Source organism: Phyllobates terribilis, unplaced genomic scaffold (assembly GCF_046119375.1).
Source record: "Phyllobates terribilis strain yellow unplaced genomic scaffold, ASM4611937v1 Scaffold_7__3_contigs__length_470593459, whole genome shotgun sequence".
In the NCBI taxonomy this organism is placed as follows: Eukaryota; Metazoa; Chordata; class Amphibia; order Anura; family Dendrobatidae; genus Phyllobates; species Phyllobates terribilis.
This window is the reverse complement of record NW_027362767.1, coordinates 369,537,626-369,554,556: the sequence shown is the minus strand read 5'-3', so window position 1 is coordinate 369,554,556 and position 16,931 is coordinate 369,537,626. Positions and strand designations below refer to the sequence as shown.

Genomic DNA, 16,931 nt, shown 5'->3' with positions numbered 1-16,931 from the left:
CGTTTTTTAAGCGTTTCCGCAGCGGCAAAAACGCTGCAGAAACACTTAAAAAACGCATGGTAGAAGGCCTGCCATGTCCCACAATGATAATCCGCATGTACTGTGCACATACCGCGGAAATTTCCGCTGTGGATTATCATTGCGGAAAAAAACGCAGCACTACCAATTATTTTGCGGAAGTGCTGCGTTTTCGCCGCCATTGACTTGCATTAGAAAACGCCAATTCCGCAAGACTGCATCTGTACTTGCGTAATTGGCGCATTCTAATGTGCGGATGGTACCTGGGTGTAGAGGAGAGAAGACTCTCCTCCACACTCAGGTACCATTAAAAGAGCTGTAAAAAAAGAATAAAATAAAAAATGTATACTTACCTTCCGGCGGCCCGCGGTGCGCTCCTCCTTGCTTCCCAGCACTTCGCGATGGAATGAAGGACCTGCGCTGACGTCAGAGTCATGTGACGAGTCCTTTACTCTACTGCTGCCGGCAGCCGGGACCGAGCGAAGCAAGATACCGGGGGCCATCGGAGGGTAAGTATATATTTATTTTTTTATTTTTTGACATTCTCTCGGTCACATTATCTAAATCCATGCTGTTTGCATGGATTTATATAGTGTGACCAAGTTGACAAGCACTTTCCAAGTGATGCTAAAATCGCTTGGAAAGCGCTTGCCAACCCGCATGCGGAAATGCAAGTGAAGAACGCTTCACTTCCGCATGTCCCTGGCAGGAAAACGCATGTACAATCTGCATGCGTTTTTTTCTACCAGGGAGATGCAGAAACGCTCAGGAAAAAATCCTGAGCATTTCTGCATCGTGGGCACATAGCCTAAAAGTATCCAGTGCAAAACTCTGAACACGCACTTCTCCTGGAAGTCCACTTTAATGTTCGGAGTTCCGGAGAAGTCAGGTCCAGAGAGTGAGAGAAAGGGAATTTTCCAGTTCAAAAGTTCAGGTCCTGATTGTTTTCCAATGGGGTTCGGGTTCCAGTTCAAGTTCTGTACAGTTCTGGTACCTGAACTGAGCTTTGGTTCGAGTTCGAGTCGGATACTAGAACCCGAACTTCCATGAGTCCGCTCATCCCTACTTACAATCCTGCAGACACAAGTTAGTAAAATATGTTTGAAGCATAATATGAAACGTTTGTTTCCTTGTTTGTAAACATAGGAACTTAGACCTGTCTGAATATGAGCTCTACACACAAAATTCCAAGATATTTGTAACCAAGGATATTTCAAATGAATTGTATTAAAAGTTTATATTCACTGACAGGAAAGTTTAAACAATGATCGGATCGCTGTGCAAATTATAGCGATAATGCAAAAGGTATGATTTAGGAAAAACTGACTATGTGCTGTGGAGTGGGGGGGATCAAGCAGTTACCTATATAAACACCGCCATAAGTTGCAAGTGTAATCCCTGATGAAGGCGGCCGCAAACGCAGAAACGCGTTGAAAAAGTACTCATCTCCCCTCTTTTTTTCCTGAGGAGAGACCGTACTGCTGTAGTGACATCACGCACCTGCAAGGCGTTTGAACAGGTGTCTGGTGAAACCGTGACCGGCCGGCGCCGCACCCGCCCCTCTAATTTTCGTACCTCCCACAATGTGGACTCTGGACATGGACACGGGCATCCCGTGAGTGCAGCATAGCACCAAGACTTGAACATACAGGACTCTGTGCCAAGCACAGCACAAGGAGAAACTCACCTGCACCGCCGTGACTTCCATGTAGTGCAGCACTTTAGACATAGGATTGGGGCATCCCGTAAGTGCCACACAGCATTACGACTTGAGTGCACAGGATTAAATGCCAGGCACAGTACAAGGAGATCTTCACCTGCACCGCCGTGACTTCAACGGAGTGGGGTGCAGCGCTTCAGACATAGAATCCGGTGTGTACAAAGGTCTTATTACATGCAACTAACGCTACATTGACTTTCATCTAGCACAGTCTGAAATCATCACACATCGTAAAAAGTAATGAAGATTGCTATATGTGCATACTCAGTTTTTTCTTCATCATGCCTTTTGCATTACTTCTACAATTTGCATAGCGATCCGATCATTGTTTAAACTTTCCTGTCAGCGCATCTTAATTTTTAATGCAATAGACTTTCACTAGATTTCACTAGTATGCACTAAGGCAAAGGTGCTTATGAGTTTGCGTCTTTTAGGAAAATAGGTACAGCGCTAGTGCAAACTTTTTTCACATACAGTACAGACCAAAAGTTTGGAGACACCTTCTCATTTAAAGATTTTTCTGTATTTTCTTGACTATGAAAATTGTACATTCACACGGAAGGCATCAAAACTATGAATTAACACATGTGGAATTATATACTTAACAGAAAAAGTGTGAAACAACTGAAAATATGTCTTATATTCTAGGTTCTTCAAAGTAGCCACCTTTTGCTTTGATGACTGCTTTGCACACTCTTGGCATTCTCTTGATGAGCTTCAAGAGGTAGTCACCAAAAATGGTCTTCCAACAATCTTGAAGGAGTTCCCAGAGATGCTTAGCACTTGTTGGCCCTTTTGCCTCCACTCTGCATTCCAGCTCACCCCAAACCATCTCGATTGGGTTCAGGTCTGGTGACTGTGGAGGCCAAGTCATCTGGCGTAGCACCCCATCACTCTCCTTCTTGGTCAAATAGCCCTTACACAGCCTGGAGGTGTGTTAGGTCATTGTCCTGTTGAAAAATAAATGATGGTCCAACTAAATGCAAACCGGATGAAATAGCATGCCGCTGCAAGATGCTGTGGTAGCCATGCTGGTTCAGTATGCCTTCAATTTTGAATAAATCCCCAACAGTGTCACCAGCAAAGAACCCCCACACCATCACACCTCCTCCTCCATGCCTCACGGTGGGAACCAGGCATGTAGAGTCCATCTGTTCACCTTTTCTGCGTCGCACAAAGATACGGTGGTTGGAACCAAAGATCTCAAATTTGGACTCATCAGACCAAAGCACAGATTTCCACTGTACATTCCTTGTGTTCTTTAGCCCAAACAAGTCTCTTCTGCTTGTTGTCTGTCCTTAGCAGTGGTTTCCTAGCAGCTATTTTACCATGAAGGCCTGCTGCACAAAGTCTCCTCTTAACAGTTGTTGAAGAGATGTGTCTGCTGCTAGAACTCTGTGTGGCATTGACCTGGTCTCTAATCTGAGCTGCTGTTGACCTGTGATTTCTGAGGCTGGTGACTCGGATAAACTTATCCTCAGAAGCAGAGGTGACTCATGGTCTTCCTTTCCTGGGGCGGTCCTCATGTGAGCCAGTTTCTTTGTAGCGCTTGATGGTTTTTGCAACTGCACTTGGAGACACTTTCAAAGTTTTCCCAATTTTTCGCACTGACTGACCTTCATTTCTTAAAGTAATGATGGCCACTCGTTTTTCTTTACTTAGCTGCTTTTTTCTTGCCATAATACAAATTCTAACAGTCTATTCAGTAGGACTATCAGCTGTGTATCCACCAGACTTCTGCACAACACAACTGATGGTCCCAACCCCATTTATAAGGCAAGAAATCCCACTTATTAAACCTGACAGGGCACACCTGTGAAGTGAAAACCATTTCTGGTGACTACCTCTTGAAGCTCATCAAGAGAATGCCAAGAGTGTGCAAAGCAGTCATCAAAGCAAAAGGTGGCTATTTTGAAGAACCTAGAATATAAGACATATTTTCAGTTGTTTCACACTTTTTTGTTAAGTATATAATTCCACATGTGTTAATTCATAGTTTTGATGCCTTCAGTGTAAATGTACAATTTTCATAGTCATGAAAATACAGAAAAATCTTTAAATGAGAAGGTGTCCAAACTTTTGGTCTGTACTGTATTTCAAATGAAGTTTTGTTTTCTTTTTATTTCAATGCATTGGAACAATAAAAAAAATACTGCTAATGTGTATATACAGCCCTCAGCATAAATGAGTACACCACCATTGAAAAGTGATAGTTTAATCAATATCTCACTTAATAGAAGAATATTTTCCAAAATTTTGACAAGGCTGAGTTTCATAAAAAAATGTTTTTAACCCATAACACAAAAGTTTGGTTAATATTGTAACTTTCATTGCAAAATCTTTAGTTTTACTCAAATTAGATGACGCGAAAATGAATACACCCTACATCAAAACTGTTACATCTAGTATTGTGTATGACCTCCATGATTTTTTAGGATAGCGCCAACTTTTCTAGGCACGAAATGAACAGGTTGGTGACATATTGCAACAGCGATCTTTTTCCATTCTTCATGAATGACCTGTTTTAGAGCCTGGATGCTGGATGGAGAGTGATGACAACTTTTCTCTTCAGAATTCCCCATAGGTGTTTGGTTGGGTTCAGATCAGGAGACACTTGGCCACTGAATCACTTTCATCCTGTTCCTCAGAAATGCAATAGATGTGTTATTTGGATCATTGTCATGTTGGAAAAGTGCACGTCTACCAAGGGCACAGCTAACACATGCTCAGTAGAACAGGAACTAACCCAGCCCCTAAAATGGATGTTACTGATAACACTTCATTTCAGAGTAGGGGCAGAGGATGCGGCAGTAACCGCAGCCTCTGTCGCTTGATGATGACTCTGAGTATCCCAGCATGTACTGTGAGCTCTCAAATGAAATGTCATCAAAGAAGAACTGGTAAAAAAAAGGTAAAGCAGATAGTGCAGTGAGGGAACGGTAGGTACTTTTTAATTGATGCATATTAGAAAAAAGATTTGATTATGACTAGTGATGAGTGAGCATACTCGCAAGTACTCGGTACTCGCTCGAGCATCTCAGTACTCGAGATGCTCGGAGCTCGCAGATTACTTGCCAGATGCTCGGAAGGATGCTCGGGTCCCCTCCCTGCATTTCGCGACTGCTTGCGCTCAAAATGTTGCCTTTTAGGCTCGTGGAGATGGAAGCATTCCACAACCTGATGGCGGCGGCTGTCCCTCGGTACTCGGTCCCCAGCTGCCACTATTTCTCCCGTTGTGCCATCCCCGCATTACACAAGCACGTGTACCAAAATGTTAGCCGTGCCCTCAACAACACAGTTACCAGGAAAGTCCACCTAACCACACACACGTGGACAAGTGCTTGTGAGCAGGGATGGTACATCTCACTGATGGCACATTGGGTTAACATAGTGGAAGCCGGGACCCATTCGGACCTTGGGGCGGAACACGTCCTCCCGACGCCAAGGATTGCGGGCCCTAGGTCAATCAGGGTTTCTCCCACAATCTATCAGTCTACAGCTCTTGCACCTCATCCTCCTCCCGCTACTCCTCCTCTTCAGCCTCCATCTATGAAATGACCACATCAGTCACAAGCTGGAAGCACTACAGCACTGCCTCGGCCAAGTGGCAACAGGCTGTGCTGAAGCTAATATGCTTAGGTGACAAACCGCACAATGCTGAAGAGTTGTAGACAGCTCTGAAAGAGCAGGCAGATCTGTGGCTGACACCGAACCTACAGCCAGGCATGGTCGTGTGTGACAATGGCCTCAACCTGGTGGTGGCTCTGAGGTGAAGCGAGCACACACACACGTACCATGCCTGGCCCATGTGCTTAACCTCATAGTTCAGCGGTTTCTCAAATCCAACCCAGAGCTGCCGGATCTGCTTGTTAAAGTACGCCACCTGTGTGCCCATTTTAGAAAGTCACCTACAGCTTCCGCCGCCCTTGCCGTGTTTCAGCAGCGTTTGCAGCTTCCAGCTCACAGACTGGTGTGTGATGTCCCCACACGTTGGAACTCTACACTGCAGATGTTGGGAAGGATTTGTGAGCAGAAGAGGGCAGTTGTTGAGTACCAGCATCAACAAGGGCGTCGGTATTCAGTTCAGACTCCACACATAAGACCTCAGGAGTGGACATGGATGTCAGACATATGTACCATCCTCCAAATCTTTGAGGACTCCACCAAGATGTAGAGTGGCGATGACGCCATAATTAGCATCACCATCCCGCTTTTCTGTCTTCTGAAATGCTCTCTGCTCACCATCAAAGAGGATGCATTGCAGGCTGAGCACAATGAGTTGGAGCAAGGAACCATACAGGGCGATTACACACAGCCCAGCCTCATCTCATCCCAATGTGGATTGGGTAACAATGAGGAGGAGGAGGAGGAAGAACAGGAGCTAGTTTCCTGCACTATAGATGATACTACCTGTACAACTTTCACACCGTCTGTTCAGCGTGGATGGCCTGAGGACAGAGAGGAGAAGGAGGAGGAGGAGAGTATGGTCACTCGTCCTCTTGGTGAGGACACGGAAGTCTTTCCTCTTGGCAGTCTGGCACGCATGGCTGAGTTTATGTTACGCTACCTTTCCCATGACCCCCGCGTTCTCAAAATTTTGGGTGACAGTCATTACTGGTTGGTGACACTTCTAGACCCACTCTACAAGGAGAACTTTATATCTCTTATTCCTGAGGCGGACAGGTCTACAAAAATGGTGCAGTACCAGAAGGCCCTTGTTGCAGAACTATTAAAAAAAATCCCATCTGAAAACGCTGCCTGCAGAGGTCACAGTTCGTTGGACAACCAAGGAGTACAAGTGAGAGAGACACAACTCCAATCCAGTAGAGGCAGGGGAACACTGTTAAAATTCTGGGAGAATTTTCTCAGCCCCTCCCATCTCACAGGCCCTGAGGTGCAGGATACTCTCACTAGGAATGCAAAGTTTGGGAAAATGCTGAGGGAGTACATTGCCGACCATACCAACGTCCTCCGTGATTCCTCTGTGCCTTATAATTATTGGGTAACCAAGCTGGATACGTGGAATGAACTGGCTATCTACGCCTTGGAGGTCCTGGCCTGCCCTGCGTTTTATCAGAGCAGGTTTTTAGTGCCACTGGTGGAATTATAACTGATAAGCACATCCGCCTGTCAACTGAAAATGCTGACTCTTATAAAAATGAACAAGGGCTGGATTGGGCCAGACTTCTCAACACCACCGAATGATAGCAGCGTAACATAAACTCAAATCCACTGTCTTTTTTTGGGAGGTATATTCCCATGCACCTTTTCCCACCGACCCATGGGTATACACTTCCTAAGTTTGGCTATTTGCTCTTGTCATCCTCCTTCTCCTCATTCTCCACCACCATATCACCAGGGTGACCATGGTCCATGATGCAACATCCACATCATTTTTTTAAAGGGTGTTTATGATGCCCGTAAAAAGTTTCTTTTATACAGTATGTTCATGTATACCCCCCAGGGGTAAATGTTTGTCAGCCCATGCACTTAGTGCATGGGCATTACATGTATAGGAGACCCGCTCCTTTCTAATGGGAACATTTTTTTATGAGGCCCTCCTCCACGTCTCTTCCAAGAGGCATTGGAGTGCCTCCCAATTTTTGGCAGCCCTTGCATTCACTGCATAGGCCAACACTATGGGAGACCTACTTCCTAATAATGGGAACATTTTTTCATGTGGCCCTCTACTTCTCTTCCAAGGGGCATTGGATTGCCTCCAAATTTTTAGCAACCCTTGCATTCACTGCATAGGCAAACACAATGGGAGACCCTCTTCCTAATAATGGGAACATTGTTTTCAGGAGGCCCTCTGACCTCCACGTCTCTTCCAAGGGGCATTGGAGTGCCTCCAAATTTTTGACAGCCCTTTCATTCACTGCATAGGCATACAGTATGGGAGACCCACTTCCTAATAATGTGAACATTGTTTTCAGGAGGCCATCCTCTAAGTCTCTTCAAAGGGGTATTGGGGTGCGTCCAAATTTTCAAAGGGGTATTGGGAATGCGTCCAAATTTTGGGCAGACTTGCCACTCACTGCATACACAATAACAGTATAGGAGACCAACTCTTTAGTAATGGGAACAACAAAGCATAGCCGGCTGATGGCTATCTAAGAATAGTTAGGGCCGACTGCTGGCCCTTTAAGAATAGTAAAGGCCGCCTGATGGCCCTATAAAATTAGGCTTTGTGACTTTCACAGCCCTTCCTTCATAAATGAAACAGGATGTGTCTGATCATGTCTGACACACCACATGGCCAGATAAGGTTGTAAAAATGTTAAAATGACATTTCCTGGTGAATGCATTTGTCATGGTTGAAAGCAATGCAAAAGTGCAAAAATGCATCAAAAACGCTACGTGTGAACATAGCCTATGATGTGGAGGAGTATTTTTGTTTTTGGTTATTTATTTTGCCTTATATACAAGTCATTACCCTGAAAAAGATGTTCCTTAACATATTTCCTATTTTAGTTTCGTTTTTGTATGTTTTATTGTGAGTCCGTAAAAGTGGCGTAATACTCTGACAACATTGTTGACAGCAGTGACCTGGGAGTCAGAGATGCTTCCAGGGGTCTTCTCTATGCTGTTCCCATGTTATTTGAGCACTGTTCCTATCGATTTGGGCAATTTTTAGGCCCTCTGCAGACTGCCGGGGGGAGCCGCCTGAAAAATGCTCGAGTTTTCCATAGACTTACATTGGGCTCGTTACTCGGGTCGAGCACCCGAGTATTCCAATGTGCTCGATCCGAGCAACGAGCACCCCAGCATTTTAGTGCTCACCCATCACAAATTATGACATTAAATTGATAGAGACTTAAGATTAAAATAAAATTTTGCGTGGGACCACCCCTCTAATACATATCTTGGACTTGATGAGACGGGTGTTTACTTAATGTGAGAATACATCTCAGAATGGCTGCATATGCCTCTCAGAAAATGTACCTGTCAGATAATGAATTGAGCAAATAAGTCGAACTGGAGGTCACCATAATATCAAGATTATGCATTCATTTTTATATGGATTTCAAAAGTAAATGCACCAATCTCATCAGGTCTTTTTAATAATGTATGCAGTGTGTATTGTGAATTATGGTGAGTGACAGATCTTCTGTCTGTGTATTTATACCATAGGGGAAGTCATAATAAAAGATCTCTGTTTGATGCTCCTGTTTTTCTGGGAACAGTGTTGCAAACTAGACTAGAAAAGGAAAGTTTCTTGCATGGATTTACATAATAAAGGAAGTTTATAACAGTTTTGGTGCTACACCCAGGCAGGACAAGGATGGAGTACTATTGTTTTGCTATATGAGATTTGAATATTTATTATTACAAGGACTGAGGTTAGATTCAGTCTTAGCAAAATTCTCACTTTTTTGGGGAGATATTTTGTAATGTAATGTGTATTTTAATATTTTAGATGGCAGAAATATATGTGAATCCTAGCTGTGTATTGCTTTTCATTTGCTGTGATGGATTTCATGCAAAACACAATCCGTTTTGATATCAGACAAAAAATTGCAGACATTGCAGACAAAAGAAATATCAAGTAATAAATAATATGTCTGCCTCTCCTCATCATTAGATGGTTAATGCGTGTGTTTTCCCATCTATTCAGAAAACACATCACTTGTCATATCTAGTGACAAACTCAAAAGGGAGGAAATAGTGTTTGGATCAATCAGAAAGGGAACATGGTATGAAAAGCGGGCCGGAAAAATATCCAGCAATTATCATTATGTCTTGCCAGTATGCTGTTTGTAAAGATTCATTTCAGGACATCGGATTCCATGCAGAATAAAAACTCAGTAATATACAAATATGAAATTATAATTATTTCAAGGCATAATGAATATGTAAAATGAGAAGTACTCCTACTGTGTCAAAGCCTTATTTGTAGGTGGGGGGGGGGGGGGGGTTCTGCCACTTATAGAGAAGGCATATCAGAAGAATCCCAATGATCACCTAGACCCTGGCTGGCTGCAGCCTTCTCACTCTGCCTGTAAATGAGTTGATGCAAAAATGAATACACCCCACATCAAAAACTACAACATCTAATATTTTGTATGACCTCCATGATTTTTAAGGACATCACCAAGTCTTCTAGTCATGGAATAAACAAGTTGGCAACATATTGTAACATCGATCTTTTTCCATTCCTCAAGAACGACTGATGAGACTGGCTGCTGTGGATCTACAAAAGTTGATTTCATGTGCAAGAAAGTAAAGATGAAAGTAGTAAAACCACTTCTGTGGTTATTCTGATGAAGAAGGAGGTGTGCTTCGAAACAGGTTGATAAATAAAACAGCATTTATACTTTCAAGGCTTTTCTACTGCATTTTTACTACTGGCAGTGCGGGTCTTCTCCGCTTTCTCCAGTCGCACATGATACCATCAATGTCATGTAGCCCCCCCGACACCAGCAGCACTCATGCAGCCCCACATAAAGACAATGGCACCACCATCTTTTTCTTTAGGTACAAACATGGAGGTCATACAAAACACGAGATGTAGTTTTTGATGTGTGGTGTATTCAAGAAATGTCCAAATGAAACCCAGTCTCATCAAATTTTTGGAAATTCTTCTTGTATTCAGTAAATATTTATCAAAATATTTACTTTTCAAAGGGGGTCTGATCATTTATGCGGAGCACTGTACATATGCTATCCATATGTATTATTTTCTGAGACGACGCTTTTAAAGTTCATCACTGTCACATTAAATGCAAGGAGAAAAACAAGTCATTGTAGTTTTTCTGTTTGAAGGTGTTCTGGAGCTGGGAGAACCACTCATTGTACAGAAGAGTACTGTTTTTCTTTACCATGCAGAGTGTGACCACAGAGGTCATTTATTTAACTGCAAAACAAACAATTGCAAGCAATTTCCTTTTTCTTTGTACTGTACATATGCTTGACTCTGGGTTTTATATGAAAATATGGTGATTAGAAAATATGATGAAAATCCATTTTTTAACAGAAGGTTTAAAAGTAATCTTCAAAACAACGGGTGATTTAATTTATAACATTCTCTGAGCAGCTTAAAAACTCAGCATTTAAATACAAATGAAATGTACTTCCATAAATCTCCTCTTCACAGTCTCGCTTTGCTATTTTGACTGATTCTTCACAGAAATATTACTACATCGTTCTTTGTACTTAATTCCAAACTATGTACAATGCCGAAAATGAAGATGAAATTAATGACAATCTCCTGGAGCAGCAAATAAACCATTAATCAAGTTTTAAAGAGCAATGATTAACATGACTGAGTTTATTGTTGTGTAGTTCTGTAGACAGACGGTAAAAGTCCTTTAATCCTGCATTAAAGGGAACAACTCATGTATTCAATTTTAGTTATATTAAATGTTTTTAACCAATCACTGTTATTTTCAATAAACTGTAAACAGACTTATAGTACAGATTAGAGATAAGAGAATTGATTTGATGCAAATCACATTAATGTAGGATTTTATGAGTTTCGTAAGTCCCAGGATTTTCAAACAATTTGCACGAGTTGCCCAAAAAAATGTGCACTTCCATTTAACACATTGCTGAGTTTATCAGCCACCTAAGCCTCACATAACTGCACAACACTCATTGGACTAATCCAAAATGCCTAGCAGTTATCACATCGCATGATATAATGCAAACAATCAAGAGAGACTCTAATTGCTTGTCTAAAAGTAGAGGCAGGGAATGCAGCAGCCATTTTAAGGTGATTTAGGATAGTGTGAGAATGTCACATACTACAGCTCAGCAATAGAGATAGGAAGACAAAGTCATAAAACTTTAGACAAATACTCCTACGGCCTCATTCAGACGTTCGATTTTTTTTCACATTGGAGAAAATTCAATCAATTATTCTTATCAGACTCTGGTGTTGTACAAGTGTCATCTGATTTTCAAGTACACAAAGAAATAAAAAAAAAAAATTACGCAACTTCATTCTGACAGTTCTTGACAATCGGACTACAGTCGGATGTCATCCATATGCAGTCCGATTTTCTTTCACGAACCCATTGACGTCCTCTGATCAAAATTGGACATGTCGCCAATATTTTCCGTGGACCACTTAGTCGGAGGAAAGATATCGGACATGTGAATAACTCATAGATGATAGCACTCGTACGCGAAAATCGGACTTCTGAAAGAGGCCTAAAAATAATATGTTGCGCAACTACATCACTCACATTATTCAATTTATAGGGGATGAGAGATAGGAGAAGGATCAGACTCAGTGTGATTGATCAGTGATATGGCGGTCATTTTCCTGCTGGATTTGAATTACAATTCTACATTTTTCTTCATTATTAATGCAGTATAAAGCAGTAGCAAGACAACATAATATTTCTTAAATAAATTAAATCTGAAATCAGAGCCAGTGTATCTCCTAAACAAAAGCAACTATGCTGAGTTTTTGCATATACATATGTTTTTGAGTAATTTTCTTCTGTAATTAAAATATATATTATATATTACTTAAAATCAAGTACTTACGTACTGTAGCATTTCTTATTACATCATTTTTGGGAAGAGGATTGAATTTTGTTGAAAAGAAAGAGAAAATAAAACTGTGCATGTCGGTTTTTGTACACCTGTTTTACTACTGCAATTTGACAACTAAACATGCCACTCATATATTGCAGCCTCCTGCCATATTTTGCTTTTTGTGCATGTACCTACCTGGAATTTCTTGTTATATCCTTTTATGCTAGAGTTAAATAATTGTGGTTGAAAAGAATGTCAAAAATAATTATACTGTTGCACAAAATGTTTGGTAAAAGAAACTGTGCACTGGCATTGGACAGGGTAGTTTAAAAGAAATAAAAATACCACAGCTAAGAATATGGGATCTGCTAGCAGCAGCAGAGGCATCACCATCATATTAGCACCAGAAATAGTGTTATTCTTCATGTACACAAACAACTTCTTATTGCGAAAAATCACCTGAAGTAGTGGGATGTACTAGAATTCTGCATCAGATTGCACAGATATAATGGCATATATGCCTCTCCCCAAATGCATTATGTGTTTTAGAAACGTTTACGCCTTACTAGACAGTTTTGAAAAGTGTCTGGAAGAGATGTGAATCTAAACTATCCTGTAAAATGCACAATTATTTTGTCACAAAACGAGAAGTATCTAATATAGCTAACAAAATGTGTCCTATGTACATAATGACATAGTGCACACCACTGTGATTAATGTGGTGCAGTTTTTGTCTCATCTAGTTCTATGCTGTGTAAATTTAAGACAGTATTAACCACCCCCTACCGCCACCAATTTTTGTTTGTGCACTTACATTTTAACTTCCCTTTCCTTCAAGAGTCATAACTTTTTTATGTTTTGGGCAACATAGTCATATGAGGGCCCAATTGTTGTTTTTTTCCATCAATGAAGCTGTATGAGTTCTTGTTTTTTAGTTTGGTGAGCTGTTGCATCTAATGGCATTCCATGAAGTGTGTAATTTGTTTGTTTGCATTTTTTGGGGAAGGTGCGGTGATCAAAAAAATGGCTTTTCAATTATTTTCACTCATTGGATTAAATAATTTTTTATCTTGATAGATTGGACTTTTGCAGATATGGTGATTCCAAATATATATATGTATATTGTTTGTTTTTAGAAAGGCGGGATATTCAAACTGTATTACTTTTTTCAAACTTTTTTTTTAGTTATCTTTAGTTTTGCCTTGAACCTACAATACAGTGTGGTATACAGTAAAAATCAGGGCTGCCTATAACTACTATAATTTGGCTTCACAGAAGTAGCAAGATACAGTAGCTGTAATATAGGCCTTCAGCAGGCTCATTTCCTACTGGCTTTACATTTATTGAAGGCTTCTGACAGAGGTTTGACAGTAGCAGTTATGTGGTTATACAGCAGGGATCAGAGCTAGCTCCGATTGCTGCTGCTAGATGCAGGTGCTGGCTGTACAACAGAAGGCACCTGCTGTGTGTGAATTCCTGAGACCACTTCATACACCAGCATCTGACATAGGAAATACAGTAGGTCCTATGCCAGGAAAGGGTTAAAAACTTCGATTCAGTATGTTCTCGCTATCCTACAAGGAAAGGCTACATCGAAGACATATAAATCCTTCATGGGATTTTAGAATAACATTCTGAGTAAAAAAACAACATGCTAATTTTTGATAACGTATATTTATAATAACTAGTGTTGAGTGAGTATGTTCTATTAACCCTTTCGCCGAGTATGCTCGGGCCGAGCTCCGAGTATTTACAGCTGCTCGGTGATATGTTTGAATCGCTCCCGTGTGCATGATTTGCGACTGTTTGACAGTTTTATTACATGGGAGGAATGTCTATTTCTTACACATTTCTCACATGTAATAAAGCTGTCAAACAGTTGCAAATCATGCACACGGGAGCGATTCAACCATATCACCGAGCAGCTGTAAATACTCGGAGCTCGGCCCGAGCATACTCGGACAGAACATACTCGCTCAACCCTAATAATAACACTTTATAGAGACCAGAATCTTAAAGTGAACCTGTCACCAGGTCAAACGTGGCCTTTTTTTTGCTCTTCTTTAATTCCCAATCCTCCCAAGTATTCCTATTTTATTTTTTTTAAATCTGCTATACAGTTCCAGTGATATGAACTTTTTTATTTAGGGCTTGTTTTTATGGTCTTTTCTAAGGGGGCATGGCAGCCTAAAGTCACGCCTCTAAAGAATCCTCTAAGTCACGCCTCCTTGTAAAGGTCATAGAAATCAGCACTAAATAAAATGCCCTATATCTCTGAAACTGTATAGTGGAAAAACAAAATATGACATTCTCAGGGGACCAGCAGGAAGAAAATGTTGTCATTATCCCTATTATTTTCTGTAACACGTCTGGCAATATGGCTAGCCCAGTTTTGGATTGAGGTGCCAAGGGCCTTCCCGTAACCAACTCAAGCGTCTCACTTTTCAGCTACATGCAAATGTGACATTATCCTCAGTAACAAATTTATATAACAATAAGCTGGGTAGATTGTTAAATGAGTAAGATGCCGCCATTGTCTGTGCAGAGTGATTCAAGTATATTGTGCCAAGTACTGCTCATATAAGAGGATGATGGCCCACTCTTGCATAGGGGCCCACCGGAGGATTCTCCTGTTTTCCTGTGGGCCAGTCCAAGCTTATATGCTGTTACTTTTTATTTCTTTTACGTCTTAAATCTCATTATTGCCAGAATTTCCTCTTAAGTTTCTATTCTGAAAACAAGAATGGAATGCTGTGTTACAGGATTTTTTACAATTATTTTATATTTTTTCTGATGCCAAATGATCATTGAACGGTAATTATTAAATGTGCAAAAACAATACAAAGATAAAGCATCCAATCTACTCGTGATGTATATGACATAAAGATCACAAAAACAGACTTTTTCCGTTTTATAAGATCATTTATTTTTTTCTTGCAGGTTAATGTGTCATTCTGATGTTGATTCTTACTTCAATGCTAAACATCTGCTTTCAAATAAGACCTGTATGTTGTTTAATACTTCCTGAATCAGTGACTTCTGCAAATGATGCATTACAGTCCTTTCTCAATTCAAGAGCCTGACAACCGTAAGTAAGCAATACAAAAAATGTATACCCTATATTGATGTTTTGTTTTTCAATTTTTAGTGTTTTTTTGGCTTTTATAGGTAATATCATAATTATATGGTAAGCATTAATAAAATATACATCTTGGGGGTAATTCAGATATCTATTTTTTGGGCATACTAGAAAAAACAGACAGTTTTTTCATCAGTTTGCTGGATCAAATTTTTGTTCATTGTTAGTGTTTGTCCATTTTTACTATTAGTTTAGCATCCAATTATAATATTCAATGAAAAAAATATTTTTAAGCAATTTCTACCCATTAAAGTGCACCTGTCAGCAGGATTGTGCTCAGTAAACTACATACCCTGTCAGGTGGGCGACGTTGCACTGATTAAAATGATACCTTGGTTGATGAAATCTGTGCTGTTGTTCTTGTGTAATCTTTACTTTCAGTTTGGAGATAATGATGCGCTCATGCTCCGGAGCGGTCTGTGGGGGGCGCTCTATCTGGTGCTTCGCTTACATATTCATCTGTATGCTCTTATGACAGCTTACTGTGCCTTCACTGACCTGCTTCCTATTTTACCTAGCCCCGCACTAATAGATGCATTATGTAGAATAGGAGGCAGGTCCCCAATCCAACCTGTAAGACAAGAAAAAGAGCTTTTATTATACTCACTTGGGAAGCAGTCCGGTCCAAGGGGTGTCGCTGGTCTTGGTCCTCCTTCTTACTTTGTGTGAATGACACGACCCTACATCATCCACACAGTCTCTCCAGCATCGCACTCCTGCGCAGGCGTCCTTCTCTGCCCTGATGAGGGCAGAGCAAAGTACTGCAGTGCGCGAGTGCTTGGAAAGATCAAAGAGCCCCGGTGCATACACACTGCAGTACTTTACTCTGCCTTGGGCAGGTTAGCAAAGGTCTTAACCTGCAGATTAACCCCATATCTGCAGGTTAATACTGTTTTCTGGTGACAGACTTCCTTTAAAATTATATTCTGTTCCTTATTGGTCTAGATGTATCCCACATGGTCACATTTCTCCAGTAGATGAGTCAATTATAATATACATCTGGATAGATCTACCTTTAATTTTATAACCAGCGTAAAGCAAAAGGACTGCTGTCCACTATCTAACCATCAGAGACTGTATCCTATTGTATAATGTCTAATGACCAGAGGAAGAAGGCACTATTAAAATAGAGAAAGAGCCTCCCCAACATGTTTCACCCTTACAGGCTTCATCAGGGTAATGAGGCAAATGCAAACAAGAAATGGCCGAACCAACTATTTATAACCTTCCCGTCTGACATCAGACCGACCTCATCATTATGATCTGCAGCCAATCTGAGCTTCCATAATCCTGGGCCAATGTGCATCTATCGGAATAGGGTCAAAGATATATGTCCATGTCACATGTATGATTAATGACCTATGAGCATGGTCTAGTGTATGCAGCCAATACAGAGCAGGTAGTCATGTGATTACATTATCAGTATAAAGGAAAATATAAAAGCGTAATGGTCTCCAAGAAACCGTCTTACTATGGGGCTGAAAAAAATGGCTGCGACACTTGCACATTAGAAGAAATGTCACACAAATAAAATCTTCAAAAAAATAGTACTGGTCTTATACTTTG

The 16,931-nt window shown here is 40.9% G+C and overlaps 1 protein-coding gene across 1 annotated transcript in view; it reads left to right on the top strand.

The window, feature by feature from the left end:
- The window catches only part of LOC141154852 (5-hydroxytryptamine receptor 2A-like), a 773,101-nt gene that overhangs the window by 175,074 nt on the left and 581,096 nt on the right, over positions 1 to 16,931 (top strand). Inside the window, exon 2 of the mRNA XM_073641357.1 lies at positions 15,167 to 15,314. The gene's annotated coding sequence lies outside the window, so the exon portion shown is untranslated. The remainder of the gene's footprint in view (positions 1 to 15,166; positions 15,315 to 16,931) is intronic.